The following is a 26,985-nucleotide window of genomic DNA, read 5'->3' as shown; positions in this document are numbered from 1 at the left end:
TGATTAACACCATAAGCATCAATCTACGCAATTAGGATACGATTTAATCCATCTCAAGATGTCACCAATGTGCTCGATATATTTTGTAAAGATATCTTAAGACTAAATAGGTCGATACCTTCTTCGGTGCTTGTGACGAATTGGGTCGGCTTGATCTGGGGGCCAATCTGTATGTCAGTATTATTAAGTACAGTCAACTACGTTTATAACGAACACGCTTATAACGAACTGACAGATATAACGAACTTATTTTTTAGTCACGGCCATTTGTTGTATATATGTTGTATATGTGCTTATAACGAACTACGGTTATTACGAACTAAAATCAGTGGTCCCTTTGAGTTCGTTATAACCGTAGTTTATTGTATTGGATATACTTGATACAGCAGCAGGATCATATTATCCAAAGCCAGGTCTTTTCCTATCAGTATAATATTGTGGAAAAAGGGCATAAAGTGTTGGGCATTAAATGTAAAAAAATGTGATTTGTTCTTTGTGTTATGGGCCGGTGGCCCCTTTATTGAATAAACTCATTATTCATCTATTGTTCCATCACCACTAGCTCTAGTTTACGGTTACAGATTATTTTAATGCATTGTACATATACTACGTTTATCACGAACACGCTTATAACGAACTGTGTCTTTTTGTCTCAGCTATTTGCTGTGTATATGCTTATAACGAACAACGGTTATAACGAACTAAAATAAGTGGTCCCTTTGAGTTCGTTATAACCGTAGTTTACTGTATATTCAACATGAACATGTTCATATCAAGTTACCAAGTGCAATCTGTTTTTTTTACCTGGAGCGGTATATTTTAGCAATGCTTTGCTTGTTTATCAATCCGGATTTCATTTTTTGAAATGTTTTAACCATTCATCCTGTGGTATACGATGACAGGCATCAACCGAATTTGGCTGAAATTTCGTGGCTTGATCGTAGCGTCACCTACGGAAGCCTTTTAGGGCCATTTGTTTTTTTCGATACTTTCTTGAAATTTCAAGATACTAAGTTGAAATTTCAAGAAACTATGTTGAAATTTCAAGAAAAATATCTTGAAATTTCAAGATACAGAAGTTGAAATTTCAAGATAGTAAGTTGAAATTTCAAGAAATTAAGTTGATATTTCAAGATTATTCACTTCAAACGTATTTTTACATCTTAGGATGTTAACTTATTTTCTTGAAATTTCAACTTAGTATCTTGAAATTTCAAGATAGTATCGGAAAAAACAAAAAACAAATGGCCCTAAAAGGCTTCCGTACTCTTCCGTAGTCACCAGTGGCCCTACGAGTTTTGTCGCTTCAATGTCCCTCCCACTGACCAATCAGATTCCACCTCTCATGCTACTTGCATTTGGTTCAAGCCAAATGGCGGCGTCCTGTCAAGACGATCTGATCAACTTAATCGAAGAATCGCTTCACATTCCCTGTCTCGGACACCCATTGTATGTAGATGTAGCACAACACTTGAGCGTCTTGATTGAAAACATGAAAAGATTTGAAAAAATATCTGTCGACGCCGAGTTGACGGAACACATGCTTTACAAATCCCGCAGTCGATCGAACACTGCACGGCAATCGCCATGTTGTTAACGAAGCGGGTGTCGATTTCGTTACGCGATTTTGATTTGACTTGGCACAGACTCGGTTATCCAGCCAAAATATAACTCCGAAATTCCAGCCTTGTTCGGCAAGGGTGGAAAGTGGAATTTTATAGTCAGTTTACTCTCTTGTCACATAAGCAAAGTGTACGAAAACGTAAGCTGCATGTAAAAACACAGAAGCTACAAAAAAGAAACACTGCTCTCTTGGGTCCATGGAATGTGAATAACTTCAAGGGCGGATCTAGCCTTTTAAGTTTGTTTGTTTGTTTGTTTGTTTAACGCCGAACTCAGCAATGTTCCACCTATATGACGGCGGTCTTTTAAATAATCGAGTCTGGACCAGACAATCCAGTGATTGATATCATGAGCATCAATCCACGCAGTTGGGATCGATGACATGCATCAACCAAGTCAGCGAGCCTGACCACCCGATCCCGTTAGTCGCCTCTTACGACAAGCATAGTCGCCTTTTACGGCAAGTATGGGTTGCTGAAGACCTATTCTAACCCGTATCTTCACGGGTCCCAGCATTTTTAAAAGAGAAGGGTCCAAAATATCAAAATCGTCTTTCTTAGATAATTTTACTTCCTACAACATACTACATTTGTTTTGCAAAGAGGGGTTGCGGACCCCCTGGACCCAAGCTCTGGATCCGCCTCTGAACTGGCGCCTAACAATGAGACAGTACTTAACCGTTGATCACAAACCAAAAAACACATATAATGTCTATATTACTTTGAACAAACCTGTAGAAATGCACTCCAGCCCTACGCCCCGTTTATGTCAGACATTGAAGCTACATAACCATTTCAGGCTCCAAGAAGTGAAATATCAACCACTCCCAGAGATTTATTGTTAAAGTTGTCGCACGAAAATGCAACCCCATTACTGTTTAGGCCCATACTAAGCTGACCGCCTCCGTGGTCTTGTGGTAGAGCGTCCGCCCGGATAGCGGAAGGTCCAGGGTTCGATCCCGGGCCGCGTCATACAAAAAGACGTTAAAAGATTGTACTTGTTGTAACCCTGTCTGGCGCTCGGCATTAAGGGGCTAAAACAAGGACTGGTCGGCTCGGAGTCAGTATACTGTGTCCGAGTGGGGTATTCATGTTAAACTGCGGCATGGTATCTCAGTGGGCACTATAAATCGGCATCAGTCCGGACTAGTACAAGCAGCCACACACACACATACACGTGCATGCACGTCGCTATATAAGTGCAATAATCTTGGACGCGACGTTAAACCCCATTTCACCTCACCTCACCATACTAAGCTAGATAAAGTTTCACCAAAAACATGTAAACTAGAATATTCATTATTAGTTTCCAAATCCGACAAATATACTGCTAATTCCTAACTGAAATGTTATTTGTTGATGAAAATATTACACATATTCAACAAACATTGTACCAGGATGCTAAAACAATATTATGGGCTCTTTATGTTAATTTGCCGTCTACTGTGTGAAGCGGTAGTAAAATGCCTTCACGTGAGGGTCACGGTCACTGCTGCAGCCACAGGCTGCAACACCTTCACGTGCATCGTTCATGCTTTACACAACTACATCGCGATGTACCGGAATGCCACAACTACAGTGCCGGTCAAAAGAAAGTATACACTTGAAAATTGGATTTGACCAAAACGTTACAAGATTTATATAAAAACGTTATTAGGCTGAAAACAGAAACTTGAGGGACATCCAAAACTATGACACGCTAGTGAAATACATCGCCATCGAATAATCATTTCTTGATTGTTTCATTTACACACACTATCAAACATGGTTGTATACCTACTTTTGCCTGGCAGTTTACATTTGTAATCATTTTCAGACACCATTAAACATGGTTGTATACCTACTTTTGCCTCGCAGTTTACATTTGTGCAAATCAGAAATCAAATATCACAGTGATCACTAACAAAGGTTTACGTGGCAGAGTTGCGCCCCTTAGACCTGCCAGAATCCTATGAGTTAGTGAGTATGGTTTTATGCCGCTTTCCGCAATATTCCAGCAATATCATGGCGGGGGACACCAGACACGTGGAGAATTGAACCGGGTCTTCGGCGTGACGAGCAAACGCTTTAACCACGTGCACTAGGCTACCCCACGGTCCCTAGAAACCTATGATCGTGGGTTCATATCCCGGCTCGGATTGATTATGTTTTCATGTTTTTCAGCACCATACCTGTCTGTCTGTCTTCCCACGAACAACTAAAGTGAGTGAGTGAGTTTCAGCCGTATAGCGACACATATAACTAGAGCGGAGATGTTACTGAAATGTTGTCGAAGCAGCTTGAAACCAGACACACCAAATCATTTACTTACGATCCTGTGAAGATCCGGGGTAGAATAGATCTTCAGCAACCCATGCTTGCCGTAAAAGGCGACTATGCTTGTCGTAAGAGTCAACTAAAGAGATCGGATGGTCAGGCTCGCTGACTTGGTTGATGCATGTCATCGCATCCCAATTGCGCAGATTGATGCTCATGATTTCAATCACTGGAGGGGCGGTCGGGTAGCCGAGTGGTTAAAGCGTTTGCTCGTCACGCCGAAGACCCGGGTTCGATTCCCGACATGGGTACAATGTGTGAAGCCAATTTCTGGTGTCCCCCGCCGTGATATTGCTGGAATATTGCTAAAAGCGGCGTAAAACCATACTCACTCACTCACTCAATCACTGGATTGTCTGGCTCAGACTCGATTATTTACAGATTGCTATCATATAGCTGGAGAATATTTCTGGGTGCGGCGTTAAACAACAAACAAACAATCATTTTCTTACGTTTCAAATCACATCTATTGCAAGTATTTATGCAACTTCGATCTGTCATTTTGAATGATAATTCTCGCGATATGTAACGAGAAATTACGGTACCTGCAGCTTTGATCTTCTATCAACACCGCTTTCGTTCACTGGGATCGGAAAATGCTCCGTGTCAAGTTACCAAACTTAACGTAAGTTATAGCTCAAATCCAGCAAACAACTACTTTTTAACCCGAGATCACTAATGTAACTTCATCAGTTTAAATAAAATGTCAAGTGTAATAAATTCACACGTTGTAAATCGACTGCACACCTATCGCCTGCTTGTCACGTGAATGTAAATGTCACGTGATCAGACGTGATGTGCTCGCCAAATTTTAAAACTATGGAAACAAGAAAGGATCATTTCTTATTGAAAACTGTACGCTTTTAGAGAACCTCTGTCTCTGTAGCTTTGATGATATGTAAAATAAAGCTTTATTTTTACGGGTTTTGACCAATGGTGAACCAACCAGAAAAGGAAGTACTTGTCCGAAGCCAGCCCTAGGCAAGGCATATAATGCTGTTTTGGATGGAATGGCAATTAGGAAAACTGCCACTACCTTTGCTGTTCCACTTAATGACAGGATTAGTGGAAAAATTTCTGTTGAATGTAGTACCACTGGTAGAGAACCACTATTGTCCATGGAAGAACAGGGACTTGTTTCACATATTGACGCCATGGCAAATTTGGGTATGGCTATACTAGGGCTGAGGTTACTAACTACTATTGCCACATACCTAGCAATATATGTTGGAAAGAAGTCAAAGGATGAACAACCCCTATCACTTCAGTGGTTCTATGGGTTTTTGAAGCGATGGCCTGATCTATCTGTGAAGAAGCCACGATCCCTTGAGATACAGAGAGCGAAAACTACCTCAAAGGAGACGGTCACTCATTATTTTAATGAGCTTGGACACATCATGGATAAGTACAACCTGAAGACATGCCCTCATCGAATTTATAATGTTGATGAAAAGGGACTTGTGGAGAATCATACTCCATCATCAGTTGTTACATCGAGTCAGAGTACTCCAGCTGCAGTGACAACATCAAGATCAAGTACTACAACTGTTATAGGTTGCGGCAGTGCGTCTGGTAGTTCTATACCACCGTATTTTGTATTCAAGGACAAGAGGATGCGGGAAGAACTCTTTTCAGGAAGTACCCCTGGAGCTGCAGGCACTGTAAGCAACTCTGGCTGGTCAAACACGGAGATGTTTCAACGCTATCTGACCGAGCATTTCCTGAAGCATGCTGTCGCCGTGTCTGCAGATAGTCCACTTCTTATTGTGTACGATGGTCAAAGATCCCACGTATCTATTCCACTGATCGAATGGGCACGTCAGCATCACATTATTTTGTTTGTACTGCCTGCACACACGTCCCAAGTTTTACAGCCAATGGATGTTGTTTGCATTGGACCTTTTGCTAACGTTTACAACAACCCCCGGCATATACATGCGAGAAAATGCCTCAAGTTCAGTTGATAAACATTCTGTTTTTGAGCGTGGCTGTAGAGCTTATAACCTGTCGCTGACACCAACAAATTTGCAATCCTCTTTCGGGAAATGTGGAGTCTACCCATTTGACAAGTCTACCACCGCCAATATCAACTCTGCACCATCAACAGTTTTTTTAAGTCGTCTGAACGTTTGCTGCATCCTGATACTGGTGTTATTGATTCAAGTGTGCCAGCTGGAGACAAGGATGTCACTTCACCTACTGGGGGCAATGATGTAGCAGGATTATTTAAAGACAAGACGACTGTACTTTTCAAGAAAGCTGTGCCTACTAAAAAGAGAAACGTTCTGAGCGATGTTGTCGGGGGCAAGGCCATCACCGAAGACGTCATTCTGAATAAAATTATTTCCCACCAGACTGTGAAATCGGCACCCCAAAAAAAGCAAGCAAGCAACTTAACTAAGTAAATCTTCAAAAAGAAAAAAAAATACTGTTACTGCGACGAATGGAAAAATAATACTTCTGGAACTTCACGGACCAACGCGCATTTGGACGATAGTTTGGATTCGTACGAGAGTGATGTGACAAGTGATGATGAACTCTGCTGCAAATGTAACCAATTTGTACCTGATGAGGTTCAAGCTGATGTCTCACTGATCATAACAACCTGGGCACAATGTACCCACCCTACATGTCAGCACTGGACACGTTTACGTTTCTGCACGCCAGTTCGTGTTGTGCGTCGACATTCTGAGTTTTGGTGCCCCTGTCATGATGAGCCTGAAGAATAACTCCCTGCATCAAACTTGTAAATAAGCTGGATATTTGAGACTTTTCATCGTTTTTTTCAGTATTAAAACATAAAATGAACATTTGATGGACAAAGATATCATAAGACAACTGTGGACTGTTCTAATTAGGATTTTGACACATGAGATCGTCCATACATGTCATCCCGGTTATGCGACAAGCCAGCCAATCAAATGATCGAACTTGTGTGACGTAGCTTTCAGGTTCACTTCTGTTGACAGTGAGAGGGCGGCCATGCCACGAGTGGCAATTTCAGTGGAAATACCTGGATTTCGGAAATGTTTGTCATAAATAAACAAGTTTAGAGGTAAGATAATATGAAAATTAGATAACATGAATATTACTATGAATATTCAGCGACATTTCGTAAGTGATCGAACTTCCATTACACGAGGATACATCATAGCGTGAAGCTGTGTGTTGGACGAAGGCAAAAATATATGATACCCATGAACGCAGGTGGTAGACAATAAAAAACATGGGTGAAACATGAGAAGGGCTATGTGCTGGCAAACGAAGGATCATAATCTGGAAGTATTTGGGATTCGAACCCACGAGTAGCGGATCCTGGCACGGCCAAGAGGTATCAGACGAATGGTCCACCCGTGGCCCAGGCTTCGAAATAGAGCTGTATTCGACATGAGTTTACCAAGGAGAACGTTAAATCACGATTCAGGCACAGATGAAAAACGGGAAATATTTCCTACCTTCCTTCTGCGCATGCCTGTGCTACGTATTTTTTGTAACACATCGCAAATTGAATCAGGACGTGTTTCTGTCTGCATATTTAGCTGTAGTGAGTGAGTATGGTTTTACGCCGTTTTTAGCAATATTCCAGCAATATCAAGGCGGGGGACACCAGAAATGGGCTTTACAGATTGTACCCATGTCGGGAATCGAACCCGGGTCTTCGGCGTGGCGAGCGAACGCTTTAACCACTAGGCTACCCGGCCGCCCCGCATATTTAGCTGGAAGAACCTGCATGTGTGAACCTTTGTTTCTGTGAGTCTCTTGACTGCACTCACCGATACTTGCGGACGCTGAGTGTATCGCTACTCGGGCCTCAGACGGCGTATGTGCTTTGATTCTACAATTTCCTTGTGAGGAAATAAAAATGTGCAGAAACTGATTCCTCCCAAGTTCAGGATCTCCTTCTATGGGTCTTTGTGAATTTGCCAAGTACTTACAGGAATGGATGTGTTGCAACCACAAAACATACCATCAAGAAAGCAGGACATAATACTTTGCAAAAAACACCCTTGTCATTTGAGCTCTGTGATAATTTAGTTTGGTCTTACACTATTATTAGGAATATTGCAGCAGCAGCAACAATAATAAATCTAATAAAACTTCTACTTCTTCTCAGTAATAATACCAAATATCTGATATTTCGTCATAATATTAAATGTCTCATTTCCCCGCTTACAGCTAAGCTGTTTTTGAAATAATATCAGGTCCGGGTCATTTAGGGTCAGGCAATATCCACTCGACAACAAAGTCCACTTTCTGTTCGTCAAACGTGGGTTGCCATGTCTCGGGTGCTCACACTGGACACCGTACCTTTAACAGCTGCTGATGAAATCAGAAATGACAAACCATCTCAAACTGCACTGTCTACCCTGGGGAAATCAGAGAAACCGCATACATTTATCCTCCACAACAAACCCACGTTTGAAAGTTGATATTGAATTGTTAAACGTGCAATTTAATTCTTGCCAAGCCGAAAGGCAATGCGTTATATTTAATGAAAAGTACACGTTATAGCAAAGGCTTGGAGCGAGAACACTTGGCGCCAGGAGACATTCCAACGCTTGTCCTATAATGAATGGTGACTTAAAGCGTGGGGAGAATAAACAGACGTATAAACGAGACTGGGTTACAGTGAGTGAAGCTATGCAGGTCTACCACGCACTCAACAAGAGCGCAGGGACAGGGGGGACCCAGTCGTCTTAGGTGCCGCAAGTGCTGTGCAGAGTTCCTTCCCTCAGTGCCAGGAGCCTATGAACCATGCTCGGGGTTAAGTGGTAAACGTCTAAGACCTGCATCAATCCGAACATTCACCCGCATCAAGTTGTCACGCTGTCGCTGGTTGGTTTGTTTGTTGTTTTACGCCGCACTCAGCAATATTCAAGCTATATGACGGCGGTCTGTAAATAATCGAGTCTGGACCAGACAATCCAGTGAAGAGTGAGTAAGTGAGTTTGATTTTACGCCGCTTTTAGCAATATTCCAGCAATATCACGGCGGGGGATACCAGAAATGGGCTTCACACATTGTACCCATGTCGGGAATCGAACCCGGGTCTTCGGCGTGACGAGCGAACGCTTTAACCACCAGGCTACCCGACCGCCCCTTCAACCATAAAGAAGGTAAACAAATGATGCTAAAATAAAATGTTCCCACTTACATATGTTTCAAGTTCTCATATTCCAATTCGAAAACCTTAAATTGAAGTATTTAAATGTATTTTCCAACTTTTCCAGACATTTCAGGACGATGTGGTAGCCCGGTCGTTAAAGTGTTCACTCGTCACGCCGCAGGCCTTGGCTCGAGTCCCCATATAGGCATACTGTGTGAAGACATTCCTGGTGTCCCCTGTCGTGATACTGATGAAATATTGCTGAGGGCGGTGTAAAACAACACCCGCTCCAGTCCTCTTAGACTTATCACGATGATGGCTACTCTGGAAAGATGCCAAATTGATTGAGAATCTAACCCGGTATTTCTGTTAATCGAACTGACCATCGGCTGACCCTCCGCCATAGATGAAGCCCCAGAGGATGAAACACCTTCAGCAACGTGTCACGTGACCCTCTTCTGAGATCGGCGTTACATCGTCCGAAATCACTTTTAAGTGAAATAGTCCGGTCTGGTCAAGTCCGGTCTAGACAAGTCAGGCGAAAGACTCCGACCAGTCCGCTTTGTCAATACCACGTGGAATTACCTAAAGTAAAGGTCACTTTGTCCCATATTGATAGAATATCTTGGAGGATTAAGTAAAGAATCTTAAAGCTTTATGCATTGATTATGGGCAATCAATAGGCGTCTCAGACCCTTGCTGCTATTTCGGTAAGTCATCTTTGGCCGATGTCTGGAATGTGTTTAGTTTTGTAGTGGGAGGTGAACGAAACAGCTAATGACAAAGTCATGTGTGTGCAACGAGAAAGGCCATTGTTGGGGAGGAACCGCAAAGCCGGGAAGAGCTAACATGAAACGTGGCAATTGCTTCTAATGTAGGGGCAGTGGTCAGTGTTGACCAAACATACTTTGATAGCCTCCTTCACCCGCTGAGTGATTTGGAATCATTACTCTTGGGCGAAAATCATGTCCCCTAGCTCGTGACTCTGAGTGTTTACAGTCAGACACTCTGACTCAGAAGACAAGGAATGGTAAATTAAGAGTTTCTATGAGTTTTGTTATTCCTTCATCTGAGCTCGTGGGTGAGTGAGCTAGTGGGCGGAGTGAGTGAGTAAGTTGACTTTGACGCTGCTTTTAACAGTATTTTATTTTATCACGGCGTGTCAGCTTAATGTGGGAGAAAAGTCCGAATTGATGCAGGTGTCTGACGTTTACCATTTTGGTGAAACCCACGAGCATGGTGTTGACAAAGCTCGACACATAAACGGGGCGAACCGGGATTCGGACCCACAATCATAGGTTTCTGGTGTGCCAAAGGGATGCAACTCTGCGTAGCGAGGTTCTGCGTCTTGGAGGGTGCGTCTTGAGTGTGTGAGGGAATGAATCGGTGAGTGAATGAGTGTATAAGTGGACTTATATCTGGACAAGAACCAGTGCTTAATAGCTAACTTCACGAGGCAAGGGAGGTAACTGACTATAAACGTCCGGTTTCCACCCTTGCCGAACGAGGCTGGAATTCCGGAGTAATTTAAACGCAAGTATACACCCATGTTTCATCGTGGCTATGAATGAAACAAACAAAAAATGGTTATTCGATGGTGATGTATTTTATACGGGTATCGTGGTTGTGTTTTGGACCTTAAGTGTGCAGTGTTTCTGCGAGCGTTGTCAGCCTAGTAACGTTTTGATTATTTTTTGACAAATCCAATTTTCAAGTGTACACTTTCTTTTGCCCAGCATTTAAGACGACATAATTGGAAGTTTAGTTGAATTCAGGACTAAATGTGTTTTTTATCTCCAATGATAAAAATATAATGAATTAAATTCGATTTAAAAAAAATGTACCTCAGTCCTTAAAAGATAAAAAAACAACATGATACCCGACTTTCTTATCCAAGCAATTTAAATTTACACATCAAAGGTGACCCTAAAAATGTAAAAACATCGAAAAGAATATCCATTACAAATTATGGCATCACTTTTCAGATAAAGGCTATACTGACACCGACAGGTGACAGACCCCAGATTAAATAACCCTCCATGTTGACAGCCGGGCGTGCTGAATCTATCATTATGCCGTGTCGAACTCTCTAGGGAGACGGTAGATGATGTGGGGGCGAGATGGTGAGAGAGTTCTGTCACAATATAAAGAACTGTGTACAATGAAACCCCGTTACTCCGCAAACCTCATTATCTGGACGCTTACTGCAGGATTGTCTGCGATTTATTTTGTTTTGAATTGAATGGACCAGACAATCCAGTGATTAACATGATGAAGATCGACCTACACAGTTAAGATACGATGACATGCATCAACCATGTCAGAGAGCCTGACCATCCCATCCTATCCCGTTAGTCGCCTCTTACAACAAACATGCGTAAAAGGGAACGACTATTTGGTGTGCGGTAAAAAAATATACTTCACGGCTCCTTGGGATCCCTTCCCGTTTCGCAGAAATAATTAAAAAAATCCTGTTATATTTTACAAAACCTCATTTCGTTTGAAATATTTAAATATATAACATTCTTCCCTAGATCAATGTCTATATACCACGCATAAAACTTCTAACCACTGTATAACCGTATGGGCGGTGGTCGGAGCTATACGACCTTTTAAGTGCCAAGCCTTTTATCATCTTATACATTACAGATATACAGAAAAGCTGCGTATTTGCGTATAACTCGTAACATAAATCACCATCTACCAATTAATTTAGAGTTGCTTAGGTACATATACGCATGAGGAATTTCACAAATCCGATAGTGTAACACTATTCCGAGTTCCGGGTAATTACCCAATATGTCCAATTCAACTTGTGTACAAGTATTTCGTTACGGATCATTTTTTACTGATTGAGTGCAGGCATCACACTTACATGAACTCCAGTTTATTGCTGTGACTAATGCGTAAACAAGACGCGACGTCTCGCCTGTTGTCAATTAGATATATACAGTAAACTACGGTTATAACGAACACGCTTATAACGAACTGACGGATATAACGAACTAACTTTTTAGTCCCGACTATTTGCTGTAGTTATGCTGTATATATGCTTATAACGAACTACGGTTATAACGAACTAAAAATAGTAGTCCCTTTGAGTTCGTTATAACCGTAGTTTACTGTACATGTATAATGACTCAAGTCTTTGAAAAGCATTTAAAAGTGTGACACATAAGGAAGAGAATTTATGGATGTCGACTTCTTTATTATGAGGAACACAACATTTCGGAGTATATGCTTACTCCTTCTTCAGGTGAATGAATGATATGAGGCAGAGAGCATATCTATGTACACGTAAGAACAGCAAAAGTAATAAGAAAACAAAAGGTAGGACCCGTGAAGATTCCGGGGTAGAATTGGTCTTCAGCAACCCATGCTTGCCGTAAAAGGTGACTATGCTTGTCGTAAAAGGCGACTAACGGGATCGGGTGGTCAGGCTCGCTGACTTGGTTGATGCATGACATCGATCCCAATTGCGTTGATCGATGCTCATGATATCAAACACTGGATTGTCTGGTCCAGATTCGATTATTTACAGACCGCCGTCATATAGCTGGAATATTGCTGAGTGCGGCGTTAAACAACAAACCAACCAACCAACAAAAGGTAGAAACTTAACAAGTGAAGCCAACAGATAATTGGCGCTGATAGGCGACTAGCGTGTATATATGTATGCCCTCAGCCTCGTATAATTCATTCACCTGATGGAGGAGTAAACATATACTCCAAAACGTTGTGTTTCTCATAATAATTGAGTGAGTTTGATTTTACGCCGCTTCCTGCAATATTCCAGCAAAATCCAGCGGGGAACACCAGAAATGGGCTTCACGTATTGTACCAATGTCAGGAATCGAACCCGGGTCTTCGGCGTGACGAGCGAACGCTTCAACCACTAGGCTACCCGACAACCCCTCCTCATTATAAAGACGTTGACATCAATAAATACATTTCCTTAAAAATAATGATTGTTGTGAATTTATGTGACATGTGACACTCATGGGGCAGAAACAGGAACAGATACGAATTAGAAGTCACCTGAAACAGCATGTTAGAAGAAATATTATTACCCGTATACTCATTTGTATGAAAAACCGAATAGACTGGATCCAAGAGAGTGAAAATATATCGAAAACCCAAAGAAAACTATCAATACCCAAAGTAAATGGTAACGTGTTAGTAAATACTCCATAGCTAAAAATATATCTGGAGCCCTGTAACACCCCTTTAAATGCCTGTTAGTGGTAATAACGGTAAACAACAACTGCCCACATTTATTGCACTTGTACATTGCACTCGTATTTGTTTTGTATCTACCAAAGCGATCCTGTAATGTAATACGAGTCAGATATGCTCTTGTACCGCCGTAAGTGGTTTCGCGATTAAAGTAATCGGAATCTAGATGTTTGGAATTAAATGCACTAGAGTCAGGGAGATGACGTTACAGCGAATGGCCACCATGATGCTATTAAATGTGGTTATTACAGAATAAACGAGGAACGTTATCACAATTGTGCTCTTTTCAAAACACATGTAGTTGATGAAAACATTATTCCGCAATAAATATTTCATAGGCGACGATGCTTGTCGTAAGAGGCGACTAACGGGATTGAGTGGTCAGGCTCGTTGACTTGGTTGATGCATGTCATCGTATCCCAAATGCGTGGATCGATGCTGATGATGTCATTCACTGGATTGCCCGGTTCAGACTCGATTATTTACAGACCGCCGTCATATAGTTGGAATATTGCTGAGTGCGGCGTTAAACGACAAACAAACATACGAGAAATAACAGAACTGCATACGCGTGACATAATTTCCTTCAGTGGGAGTAACTGTGTAACGGAATTGTCATTTCTTTTAACGTGGTCCTTGTGCCAATACGATGGGTGAGTGAGTTTGGTTTAACTCCTTTTGAATGGTAGTTCAGGTTTATCACGGTGTATCAGCTTAATGTGGGAGGAAATCCCAAAGTGATGCAGGTCTTAGACGTTTACCCCTTTGGTGAAACCGACGAGCACGGGTATGGTGCTGACAAACCAAGAGACATGATCAGGGCTTGACGGGATTTGAACCCACGATGATAGGGGTCTGGTCCGCCTAAGGAACGCAACTTTGCGCTACGAATTGCGGCGCGTTGGACGATTGGGCACCCGCTGTATCACCAGGGGTCGCGTTTCGGTGTACCTTCACTAACCCCTGGATCAATTTCCCGTAGTTCTCGCGATCTCAAATTACCCGCCCTTGATTTTCATTATCATTTTACCGACCAATCAAACGTCGAGATAGGGAAATGGGTAAGGGAGGTAACCTGTATTGCCTAGACACCAAAGCCATCGGAAGTTTTAATGGAGATGAAGACTTCCTTTCCATCAAGAAGATTTTTAATTGGGGTTTTCTCTGCGCGTCAGTTTTATTATGTTAAATTTCATGATTTAACTCGCATTCTGATTGGTCGTGGGACTGAGTTGTGGAGCAAATGAAATTAGGTTATGAAAATCAAGGGCAGATAATCTGAGATCGCGAGAACCACGGGATTTGATCCAGGGGTGAGTGTTAGTTTACCGAAATGCGACCCCTGGAGAAATAGTGAGTGAGTGAGTGAGTGAGTGAGTGAGTGAGTGAGTGAGTGAGTGAGTGAGTGAGTTGGGTTTAACGCCGCTTTTAACAGTATTCTAGTTATATCGCGGCGCGTCAGCTTAATGTGGGAAAAAAGCCCGGAGTGATGCAGATCTCAGACGTTTACCACTTCGGTGAAACCCACGAGCACGGGTATGGTGCTGACAAACTTAGAAACATAATCGGGGCGAACCGGGATTCGAACCCACAATCATAGGTTTCTGGCGTGCCCAAGGGCCGCAACTCTGCACAGCGAATCGTGGCGCCTTAGAGAACTGGGCCACCCGTGCCCCCTGGAGAAATAGAGTATCTAAGACAGGGACGCTCCATTAAGTTGAATAGCTCATATTCCAACAATGGTCTGCTCTTTTTCAAGTTCACACGGGCAATATTAGTTTGCAACTCCAAAAACTTTTCCACACGACAAATGTAGCTGTTTTCCAGTTGCTCTTCACTTCTCTCAAATGTCGACGCCATTTTGTAACTGGCGTAATTAAAAGTCATGTGATGTCTACGCTGTAACTGATTGGTTGGAATCGACATGTATTTAAATCGAGTTTGAAAACATTGAAATGTTGGCCAAAATATTGGTGAGAATTGAAATCGATTCTATTTGTCGCCAACAGTTTGTCAAACTTCACAAACCAATTTGTCAAACTGTTCACACACATCAACTTGTATTTGTAAACATATTCGCTTGGTATGCCGTGTGAAGTCACCTTTACTGCCTGTGGTCGGGTGTTGTCTGGTATTGTAATGTCTGCTGTCCCACGCATGAGTCTGGAGTCGGGCACCAGCTGTGGAAGTGTTTCCATGATTGTCGAGGGATTGAACCGTCAACCAGTGTGACACAATCAGCAGACCTGTCTGCACGAGTTGAACGAACATCGTCAACCAACTTCTGGGGGTCAAGTGGCGGCGGGAGGGTGTGGAATCAATGACTGCTTACAGCAGGACAACATCTGCTAGTTGACCAACGTCTACCAATTGGCACCCTTTCCCCGATCAAAAGTCAAAACAGATTAACTACAGTAAACTACGGTTATAACGAACTCAAAGGGACCACTAATTATAGTTCGTTATAACCGTAGTTCGTCTAAGCATATATACAGCATAACGACAGCAAATAGTCGGGACAAAAAAGTAGGTTCGTTTTATCCGTCAGTTCGTTATAAGCGTGTTCGTTATCAACGTAGTTTACTGTATTTCTTTCTTAATGAATACACCATACCCGTGTTCGTGGTTTTTACCCAAGTGGTAAACGTCTGAGGCCTGCATCACTTCAAACTCTCTTCACACATTAAGCTGGCACGCCGTGATATAACTGTAGTACTGATCAAAACGGCATTAAACCCACTCATTCACTCACTTAATGTATATGTACATGGTGGCCCGGTCGTTCAAGGCGCCGCAATTCGCTATGTAGAGTTGCGATTGTGGGTTCGTACCCGAGTTCGCCCTGGCTATGTTTCAAGGTTTGTCAGCACCATATCCGCGCTTGGTGGTTTCGCCAAAAGAGGCAAACGTACAAATCTCTTACTCAATGGATGCCACACACATTATTACAAATCGCGGACCATCACCGCGGATATTGGTGACAATATAGTAACTCAACTCGCTGGCATGTTCCAAGCCAGTCTACCTTCTTCGGGCTCCGTCGCCCCGTGCCAAACATTCGTCACCACTCGCCCCTTTCCGTAACCTGCAAGGATCTATTCGGCTTGTCCCGGAATAACACGAGTTGGTCAAGAATGGTGCCGTTACTGTCGAAGAAAGCCGACCGCCTATCGTCGTCTGTGCATATACTTATAAACCTACTGGCTGTTTGTGTAACTCGATAAGGAGTTTTTGAAATTGTGGAAACACCTCGTAGGAGGTATTACAACGATTGTAACACCTCGCAGGGGGGCTTACAATCATTGTAAACCCTTGATAGAACAAAAACTACGAACAGCCTACGAGACGCACGTGCAGATTTCGTGCCATTGCGAGACGCACGTGCAGATTTCGCACCGTTGCGAAACCCACGTGTTGAGGTCACCGGTTTCATTGAACCGAGTTCACGACTGCAGGCGATATTTCATCTCCGATACAGGTTATACATTTGAGAGTTTTTATTACAGTTATTTAATTAAAAACGTTGTCTATGCGATGAGTCTGTTTATAAGTTGAACAAACTATTTCTCCTATACACAAATCCGTCAGTCCCTTCTGTAACACTGTGCATACATTGCACCGTCTCACACTCCCATACCTTATCAAACGAATTTCCTTCGTAATTGCGTAAACTGCGATTATCTGTGGTTTCTTTGACATTACACGCTGAGCGTTGGTCTAAATACCCATTCATCCTGTGTATCTGGAAGCTTGTGTTACGACAGATAAGCTAAGGTTCTCAGCGGAGTCAGTGCGATAATGTTAAAAGCGTTGTGAACTATGTGTTTTACATGGTAATAATGGGATAATGAGAAACACGCCAGGAAGTTGGTACGTCTAGTCGTCCAAATGACTCGGATTGAAGCGCTTCCTTTCTGTCAAGCAACTGATGATGTTTCATCTTAAGAGATGTAGACTTGTGTTATCCTAACCTGGGGTACAATGAAACACATCAGTGTCTTACTATTCATATCCGACTCATCAGACATATTTGTCCTTGCCGAACTTAGTGCTGATACAACAATGATGATGGCTTTATTTAGTGAGCTTTTAGCGTTGACGAGTTTGTTAGGCGCTGAATCGAAGACTGATTTGAGACCAGTTAATGAGCGAGTGTGTGGATGTTTCACGAGTGAGTGAGTGAGTGAGTGAGTGAGCAATATCATGGCGGGGGACACAAGAAATTGGCTTCACACATTGTACCCATGTCAGGAATCGAACCCGGGTCTTTGGCATGGCGAGCGAACGCTTTAACCACTAGGCTACCCGAGAAAAAAATTGTCCCCGAAAGTTCTTGAAACTAATGATTATGCTTCATATGGTTGGAAATAAATAAATTACAGGCCACAAGAATTACATTGTTGCAATGTGTATTTCAGAAAATATGTTTTGTTCTTTGTTTTAATTAACCTCAACATGGGTGTGTGTGGTGTGCGCCTCTGTGATACTGCTTGAATATTGCTAAAAGCGGCCTAAACCTACACTCACCGCTCTAAGCTAAACTGACGATGCAGTAACCGTCCCATCTTCCCGAGGCAAGAGCGTTAACTGACTATAAAAGTCCAGTTTCCACCCTTGCCGGACTAGGCTGGTATTTTGGCTGTACTAACGAGTCTATGCATAGCCCAATCAAAATCGTGCACCGAAATCGAAATCCGGTTCGTAAACTGTCGTGCAGATTTCGATCGATTGCAGGATTTGCAAGGCATGTGCACCGCCAACTCGTCAACAGATATTTTCCAAATCTTTTCATGTTTTTAATCAAGGTGCTCACGTGATTTGATGCATTTCGCGATGTAAGACCCGTTTTATTACAATATAGACCTTGATTATAATCAGATCGTCTGGACTGGGCGCCGCTGTTTTGTTTGAAGCAAATGCAAGTGATGCGAGAGGTGGAATCTGATTGGTCCATAGGAGAGGCTTACGAGGGACATGACTTGTAATAGCCACTGGTGGCGCTCCGATCGAGCCCAGGAATTCCAGCCTAGTTCGGCAAGGGTGGAAACTGGACTTTTGTAGTCAGTTAAATCCCTTGCCTCGGGAAGATGTAACCGTCCATACTTCACTAATACCGCATTCACTAGTTGGCCGCATACAGCCAGCAATTGGTGCCGAAGAAGGGGCAGACTGAACGCAACTCGCACACAAAAAGACAGCTTCCTGTAATGGACTGATGATCCACACACACAATCCTGCTAAAATGGGAGGACATAAAACTGTGATCACTCAAAACTTCAAAGTAATTTCACTTTAAGACGCAAATCCCCCAAATGCTACATATTGGCGTCAACTTGATTGCATAGTGAGCTTCAATGATTGCTCTACGAAAACATATGACTCGATGTCATCCACGTCACAAGATCAAAGAAGATGGAGCACGTTATGAATTGGCTTCATCAGCTGTGGCCGTGTTACTGAGACAAAAGATCGACAGCCAACCGTCCCAATATAGTCACTGGCAATAAGGGTATGCGTTATTCATACACAGTGTTACAAAAAACAGGCCACACAACTCCCAGGCAGAGCAACAGTAATCAAACGTATCCGGTAATGTTAGTCCTACTGACATAATGTCACGCCATTATCTTTTGGTAATGAAGATTCCAGTACCGATGCGTATTAACTTTCTGCGACAAATGAATACACGATATCGCTGGTTGACCTTGAACTGTGACGTTATTTCGGTTACGTAAAATTGACGTCGCGAACCGATAATTCTTTAAGCTCCACACTCAGTGACATGAGAAAAACGCATTTACATTTAAAATTAGTAACAAGCTAGCAATATAGGACAGGTCATAATACAAAGTTAACTAATGGATGTTCAATGTGCATTCACTTCTTGGTGTTATCAAAAACATATGATTATGGAATTTTGAAATTATATTCGGTTAGGTTCTGACAGACCGCCTCCGCGGTGCAGTGCATAGAGCCTCTGCCCAGAGAGGGGAAGGTAGGTGGTACGATCCGCTGTCCGCACCATGCAAAAGATGGAAAAGGGTGGTACTAGTTGTTACCCTGCATAACCCTCGGTATAAAGATGATAAAGTGAGTGAGTGAGTTGAGTTTTACGCCGCTTTAACATTATTCAAGTCATATCACGGCGTGTCAGCTTAATGTGGGGGGAAAGCCCCAAGTGATGCAGGTCTCATACGTTTACCACTTCGGTGATACCCACGAGTACGGGTATGGTGCTGACAAACCTAAAAACATAATCGGGGCGAACCAAGATTCGAACCCACAATTATAGGTTTCTGGCGTGCCCGAGGGACGCAACTCTGCACAGCAAATCGCGGCGCCTTTGACGACTTCACCACGAAAAGACCGAAGTGATGCAGGTCTCAGACGTTTACCACTTCGGTGAAACCCACGAGCACGGGTATTTAAGATGATAAAACAAGGATACTGTGTCTGAGTTGGGTACCCATGTTAAACTGAGGCATGATATCTCAGTGGGCTAGCTCCATAAAACAGGCATGACAATCCAGGCTAGAATATTAAGTGCAACAATCTTCAACGTGATGTTAAACCCCATTTCACCTAACCATTGTTCTTACTGGGATACATAAAACAATTAAACGGGTCTGGCCATTTGTAATACTTCTCTTTCAGTAACACGTCTCGTGGAAGGTAAAGTGACTCACACCACAACACCCGTAGTTATTTCTTTTCGCAATAGTGAGTGAGTGAAATTTCAAGATTATAAGTCGAAATTTTAAGACAATTAGTTGAAATTTTAAGATGCTAAGTTGAACTTTCAAAATAATAAGTTGAAAATTCAAGATACTAACTTTAAATCTCAAGTTATTATCTTTAAATTTCAAGAAAAAACAACAACAAAAAAACAAATCGCCCTCAAGGGCTTCCGTACATACATAAAATACTGTTCAAAGGGGCCTTAAACCAACCTCACTCACTCACTCTCCAGTCTACGCTCTGTGATTTCCCGAAGGACCCAAGTATCAGGAGTTGGATGGACAAAGTCTGAAGAATGTATTCAATAGAGTATGTACACAAAAGACAAAGAAATGTCTCCGATGTATTTGCTGGAACGCGCCGTCGGTTTCCTCCATGGAAATACTCATTCATCCTTCACATTTGTCACAAAATCAAACAGCGGGCACCAAATTTATCCAATCCAAGTCCTGGTTATTGGATTCGAAACTGAGGATAGACCTTTAGATCAAACGTACCACTAACTTGAACTGGCAAGACCGTCCAATGAAATCAACTATTTTTTTGGTTTCTCTCCGTGAAATACGAATTTATCTACGAATTTAAAAACATGTTTTCACCTTAGTAACAAAAACTAAATTCCCAAAGTAGGCAAAATGTTACACTTCCAGGTATATGTGCCGTGAAATTAAAAGAAAAAAACAACCTAAGTTAATCAGCTAACACCCTAAGGAAATCAAGGGCCCGCCAATCAATGCTAGATGAAGTCACAGGCAGCTTAATTTCTTATACAAACCGGGATTAAGTCACCACGACATTGAAGAAAAGACACTTTTCAATTAGCAGGTTTAACCAGGGTGGGCTTTTAATCTTTTTAAACACTAGAGTTTGGATGTGACAGCTTCGTGATCTCACGAGACACCAGGAGGGCGTAGCTCTCGGTCGAGTCACTCACGCGATTGGCGGCCTCGTTCTCGCACCCCGGGGTCACGGTCGTGTCGAGATACGACCAATCAAATGAAAGGATACGATAAGCATCGTGGGTGGCCGTCAAGTGGCTGGCAGCCATGTGAGCTCTAGCTGCACAAAGTGTTTTTTCGTACTGAGTCTCAGATTTAATCTTGTAAATTACAACTGACACCTTTTGACACAGCGAAGCAGTAAAATCGAAGATCTCATTGAAAAGAAGTACTCCCTTAGATCTTCCTCGACAAAGAAAGCGCTGAGGGCATACGCCCCAATGGTTCTAATGCTGTAACTGAATCTAAAGGTCGGTGAATGAACTGCTGAAAGTAGTATTTCATATATGGACGTGGTAGGAAAGCCTCAAGTGGCCTTTTACGTCTAAGCTAAGCGATCAAGGACTATAGTTGGGCCCATGTGGGGACAGCGGATCCTGTTACTAATACGGACTGCAACTCTACACAGCTTATTGTGATGTCTTATACCACTGGTCATCTCACGCCCATTTAATATGTACCTAACACGTGTAACAAACGTATACCAATCGCTAATACGTGTATACACCAGGTCACGCAATCGCCCGTGAAAACATACTTCCGTATGAGTTGTGGCCCTTATTTTCACCAACCATTTGGGGTAGCCTAGTGGTTAAAGCGTTCGCTCGTCACGACGAGGGTACATTGTGTGAAGCCCATTTCTGGTGTCCCCCGCCGTGATATTGCTGGAATATTGCTAAAAGCGGCGTAAAACCATACTCACTCACTCACTCACTAACGATTAAAGTCAGGGCCCAGTTCTAGCGTAGGCAAACCAGCGAGTGCTCTGACCAATGAACGCTTGGGTTACATCACACACACGGCAATGTATATATCTCGTGCAAAATGTGCCACAGCATTGCGGTCATCTACTCCACACATCGCTTTTATATCATGCAACGATAGGGTTCGCACAAACTCCATGCACGGATAGGGATCATTGGACTTCCGTGAGTTGTACGACCTTATTTCAGTACCCGACTAAATATATAGTCTCCACTACTCCTTCGAATAGCGGCCGAATGTATTCACGGGGAACAGTGTATACAAGAACAAACCCGTGATTCGTTTGTTTGTTTGTTGTTAAACGCCGCACTCAGCAATATTTGGTGGTGGGTGGATGGGGTTTGCTGTATACATATTAAGATATTGTTAGTTATAATATTTTATTTATGTATTTTATTGATTGTATAATTTTAGGTGTCTTTTAGGGTGAGGGGTGAGGGTGTGTCTGTGTGTGCTAAGGTGTGTGAACTGGTGACTAGGTTGATCTTGCATGAGAGTACATGTCCGTGTGTCTGTGGAGTGGGGAGGGGGGAGGGGTGGTGGGTGGGTGGGGTTTGCTGTATACATATGAAGATATTGTTAGTTATAATATTTTATTTATGTATTTTATTGATTGTAATGGCCAGGTGTATTATGTACACATGACACATTAATAAACTATATTATTATTATTATTATTTAATATTCCAGCTCTATGATGGCGGTCTGTAAATAATCGAGTCTGGACACGAACCAGGAAAATAACATCATACTACTCAAAAGAAGTAAAAGAACACCGACTTGTTCATATGACTATAATTAATCTGGCAAGACTGGTGGGTATTGCAACAAACGGCCTTCCTATTGTGGATGTTCCTTAACTTGTTTTGAGTAGTATACATTAAAAGTAGTCCCTTTCAGTCCAATCATGGCAGCACGCAAAGAGTTTGTGGTTGGTTGAGTTAGACACGGATAAAGAAAATCTAGCATCCTTAGTTCCAAAGGCGACACCAGTATTCGGTAGAGTGCCCGTACGAAGATCGTGACTCAACTACAGGTAATAACATTCTAAAACCTCGCAAAAATCCACCAAAATTACAAGCGCAATATTTTTGCCAGTGTCAATTTCATAAAAAAATAATCCAATATGGCAAATTAATATTAAAACGTTTTTAAAATATTGCTATAAAATACCCAATGGTTCGTGTCCATCGTTTAATTTCACACCAGGAAGCCATATAAGGTAATTATTTGACATTAAAAGATGTACGGAACCGCGCGTGCGGTTCTCTAAATTATGGAAATTCAGTTACTGAAACATGGCAAGACAACTGTTATTACGTAATGTTTTAAATAGTGTAAATGTCAACTGGTTTTGCTCGCGTCCTCTCTGTTCCTGAATCCTAGCCAATAGCAAGCGACATCTTATTCCATCTTCCCGTGGCAAGTGAATTAACTGACTTTAAAAGTCAACTTTCAACCCTTGCCGAACTTGGCTTGAATACCTGGGCTCGATCGTTGCGCCACCAGTGGCTTTATGTCCCTTCTAAACCTCTCCTGTGGACCAATCAGATTCCACCTCTCGTTTCACTTGCGTTTGCTTCACACAAAATGGTGGCGCCCAGTCAGGACGATCTGATCGATAATCAAGATCTATATTGTGATAAAACGGGTCTTACATCGCGAAATGCATCAAATCACGTGAGCACCTTGATTAAAAACACGAAAGGATTTGGAAAATATCTGCTGATAACGAGTTGGCGGTGCACATGCTTTGCAAATCCTGCAATCGATCGAAACCTGCACGACAGTTTACGAACCGGATTTTGATTGCGGTGCGCGATTTTGATTGGACTATGCATAGACTCGTTAATCCAGACAAAATGTAACTCCATTATACCAGCCTAGTTCGGCAAGGGTGGAAACTGGACTTTTAAAGTCAGTTAACTCACTTGCCTCGGGAAGATGATCTTATTCAGGCTAGTTTTAATAGTCACATAGAGCATTCAAGTAAAATGTCAGACACAGACGGACGCGTAGTCAAAGTATATTTACAACAACGGCTGGAAAGCGTCTTCCCATATATCTTTGCAGCTAGGGTTGTATACTCCCAAGGGAGCTGAGAAAGGAAAATCGAAATCGAGTGCACTCTGATTATTCATCATCATCATCATCATCATCATCATATTATTATTATTATTATTATTATTTTTATTATTATTATCCGTAGCTCACGTTGTTGTCTTATCAATCGCGTTGCCCCTATTTCTTTCCACATGTATTTTTGCGTACGATGCATAATTTTAAATACATCCGCTCCCCCACCCTTCCCAAGCCTCTCTCCGACTCCTACCATCCTCAAAATGATAAGCGATCGATCCCTTAGCTTTCGGATCTCAAGCATCATAAATTCAGAATTAACACATTTTAGTTTTAAGAGCTTTGATGACCCAGAGGGCGGCATATTACGCACGGGGAGCCCCGCAGCGCTGCTATCTAGCGCCCTTTTACAGATAATTATGATAGTAATGTTTCAGTTAAAGGATAATGAAAAATGTGCAACTAGAGTTAAAAAATTGATACGGCGAAAAGAGACATGCATGTATCGATTAATCGATCCGAGTGCAATATTAGAGATATTACGAAAACATTGGTCTAATTTGGTGAAAAACGGACCGTATTTAGGTCGAATTATCTTCGACTTTGGTTTATTTTCACATTTCTGTCATATTCCACGTGCCTGACATCACAGGAATGAGTGTGTTTAGTTAAACGCCAATTTTAAGAGTTGTGATATCACGGCGTGTCAGTTTGATGTGGGGGAAAACTCTGAAGTGATCCACACGAGCGCGGGTTTGGTGTTGATCAGGAAAACTCAAGAGCTGAACTCAGAGAGCATCTAGGATTAGAATCAACGGTTTCTGGTACATCAAAGGGACACAACTCACAGTGTGAGTGAGTGAGTTGAGTTTTACGCCGCTTTAACATTATTCCAGTCATATCACGGCGTGTCAGCTTAATGTGGGAGGAAAGCCCGAAGTGATGCAGGTCTTAGACGTTTACCACTTCGGTGAAACCCAGAACCACGTTTATGGTGCTGACAAACCTAGAAACAAAATCGGGGCGAACCAACTCACAGTGAATTTGACGACTGGGCAACAGTCCCCATTCAACACAAAAGGCCACACAAGGGGATTGTACTGTCCATACATGTTAATTTTTATATGCTGCAACATATTCCGTGTACCTGTCTGTACCAGCACCTCATGAACAACATAACATAACATAAACAACAAACAAACAAACAAACAAAATTTTCATAAAGTGCTGATACAGACAGGTGCACGGAATATGTTGCCGCAATCACCAATATTCAAGCTAAATGTAAATTATAGAGTCTGGACCAGACAATCCAGTGACTGACATCATGAGCCTCGATCCACACAGTACGGATACGATGACATACATCAACCAAGTCAGCGAGCCTGACCACCCGATCTCGTTAGTTGCCTCTTACGGCAAGCATGGGTTGCAGAAGACCTATTCTAACCCGGATGTTCACGGGTCTCATGGCAAGTACTGTCTCGCAATAATCAGGATACAAAAATAATGGAAAAACACAAAAAAATGGTCGTTATCGAAATGGAACCTGTCAAACCGAGCGTACACCACAAGTCCACCTAAGGATTATTTAAGAATCCCAGAATCTTTAAAATCCCAGGCAGTATAACGGAATATCGTTTACAAAGTTCTCACCAGAAGGACTTTCTCAACATGGCGTCACAGAATAGTTATTTTTTTAGGATCATTGTAAGGTGATCATTCATCGTTTCCCGAAACCTAAATCTTGCCTCAAATTGAAGCCGAGCATAACAAAATGAATACTAAACAGAATTTTCCACCTACGCTTCATGTTTTAAGCAAGGGACTCCAGGTCTAGATTACTATAATTCCCGCTACTTACAGGACACACGGAAGATATTCGGCTATCGACCGCAATGAACGTGTACATCGTATAGCCTGGACGACACTAAGTGTATTTGACAATTATAACGTAAGGAATGCCATGGGCAATCAGTTTGCATACAGTCACTATCTGAGATGAAAATAGAAAACGATTTATAGTAATAATGCTAGTTACCCTTTTACTTGGGGAATTAGAGTCTGGTTACATAAACACGTCAATCCTAAAGCTTCAGATAACAGAAAAATATAAACAATAAAGATCAATTATCTTTTGTCAGATATCTCATTATTTCTTCAGCGTTTTCTGAGCTTCCTTCCGATTATCTGGTGATAATGAGTATGGAATGGGAGAGTGGGTTTGAGGAGGTTGAGGAGGTTGGCATCCTGGAGGTTACCTTACCAGAACCCATTGGTGCGAGTGAGAGTCTCACTGCACACATGTCTCAATTTATCAACCAGGGCCCACTTGCACAAAGCGATCTTAGCGCTACGACTATTGTAAGCCTATGTTAAAGTATGGGTGTTACGATCATCTTAGCGCTAAGATCGCTTTGTGCAAGTGGACCCAGGTTTGTTTCTATTTTAACGCCGCACTCGGCAATATTCCAGCTGTATGACGCCGGTCTGTAAATAATCGCGTCTGTACCAGACAATCCAGTGATTTACATCATAAGCATCGATCCACGTAAATTGGGATCGATGACATGCATCAACCAAGTCAGCGAGCCTGACCACCCGATCCCATTAGTCGCCTTTTACGACAAGCATTGTCGCCTTTTACGGCAAGCATGGGTTGCTGAGGACCTATTCTAACCCGGATCTTCACGGGTCTATAAACCAGGTATCTCATTGTATCGACCACATGTCGCATAGGTCCGACGTGGTCTCACCCGTTGTCTGACGCTACCCACCTTGCACCACTCTAGGCATGCCTGCGACAGTCAATAGTATAGAGAGACAACATGTACCCGGTTGTCCCACCCGTTGTCTGACGCTACCCACCTTTCACCTTTCAATAGTATAGAGAGACAACATGTACCGGGTGGTTCCACCCGTTGTCTGACGCAACCCACCTTGCACCACTCAAGGCAAGCCTGCGACAGTCAATAGCATCAACAGACAACATGTACCCGGTTGTCCCACCCGTTGTCTGACGCGACCCACCTTGCACCACTCTAGGCATGCCTGCGACAGTCAATAGTATAGAGAGACAACATGTACCGGGTGGTCCCACCCGTTGTCTGACGCTACCCACCTT

At 42.5% G+C, this 26,985-nt stretch overlaps 1 protein-coding gene across 2 annotated transcripts in view; it reads right to left on the bottom strand.

Annotated features, from left to right (window-relative positions):
* Window positions 1–26,985, bottom strand: part of LOC124135293 (probable G-protein coupled receptor CG31760) — a 288,076-nt gene that overhangs the window by 18,944 nt on the left and 242,147 nt on the right. The gene's annotated exons all lie outside the window — the stretch shown is intronic.

The sequence above is a fragment of the Haliotis rufescens genome, unplaced genomic scaffold (assembly GCF_023055435.1).
Source record: "Haliotis rufescens isolate VD_foot unplaced genomic scaffold, xgHalRufe1.0.p SCAF_19, whole genome shotgun sequence".
NCBI lineage: Eukaryota > Metazoa > Mollusca > Gastropoda > Lepetellida > Haliotidae > Haliotis > Haliotis rufescens.
This window is presented reverse-complemented; position numbering and strand designations above follow the sequence as displayed.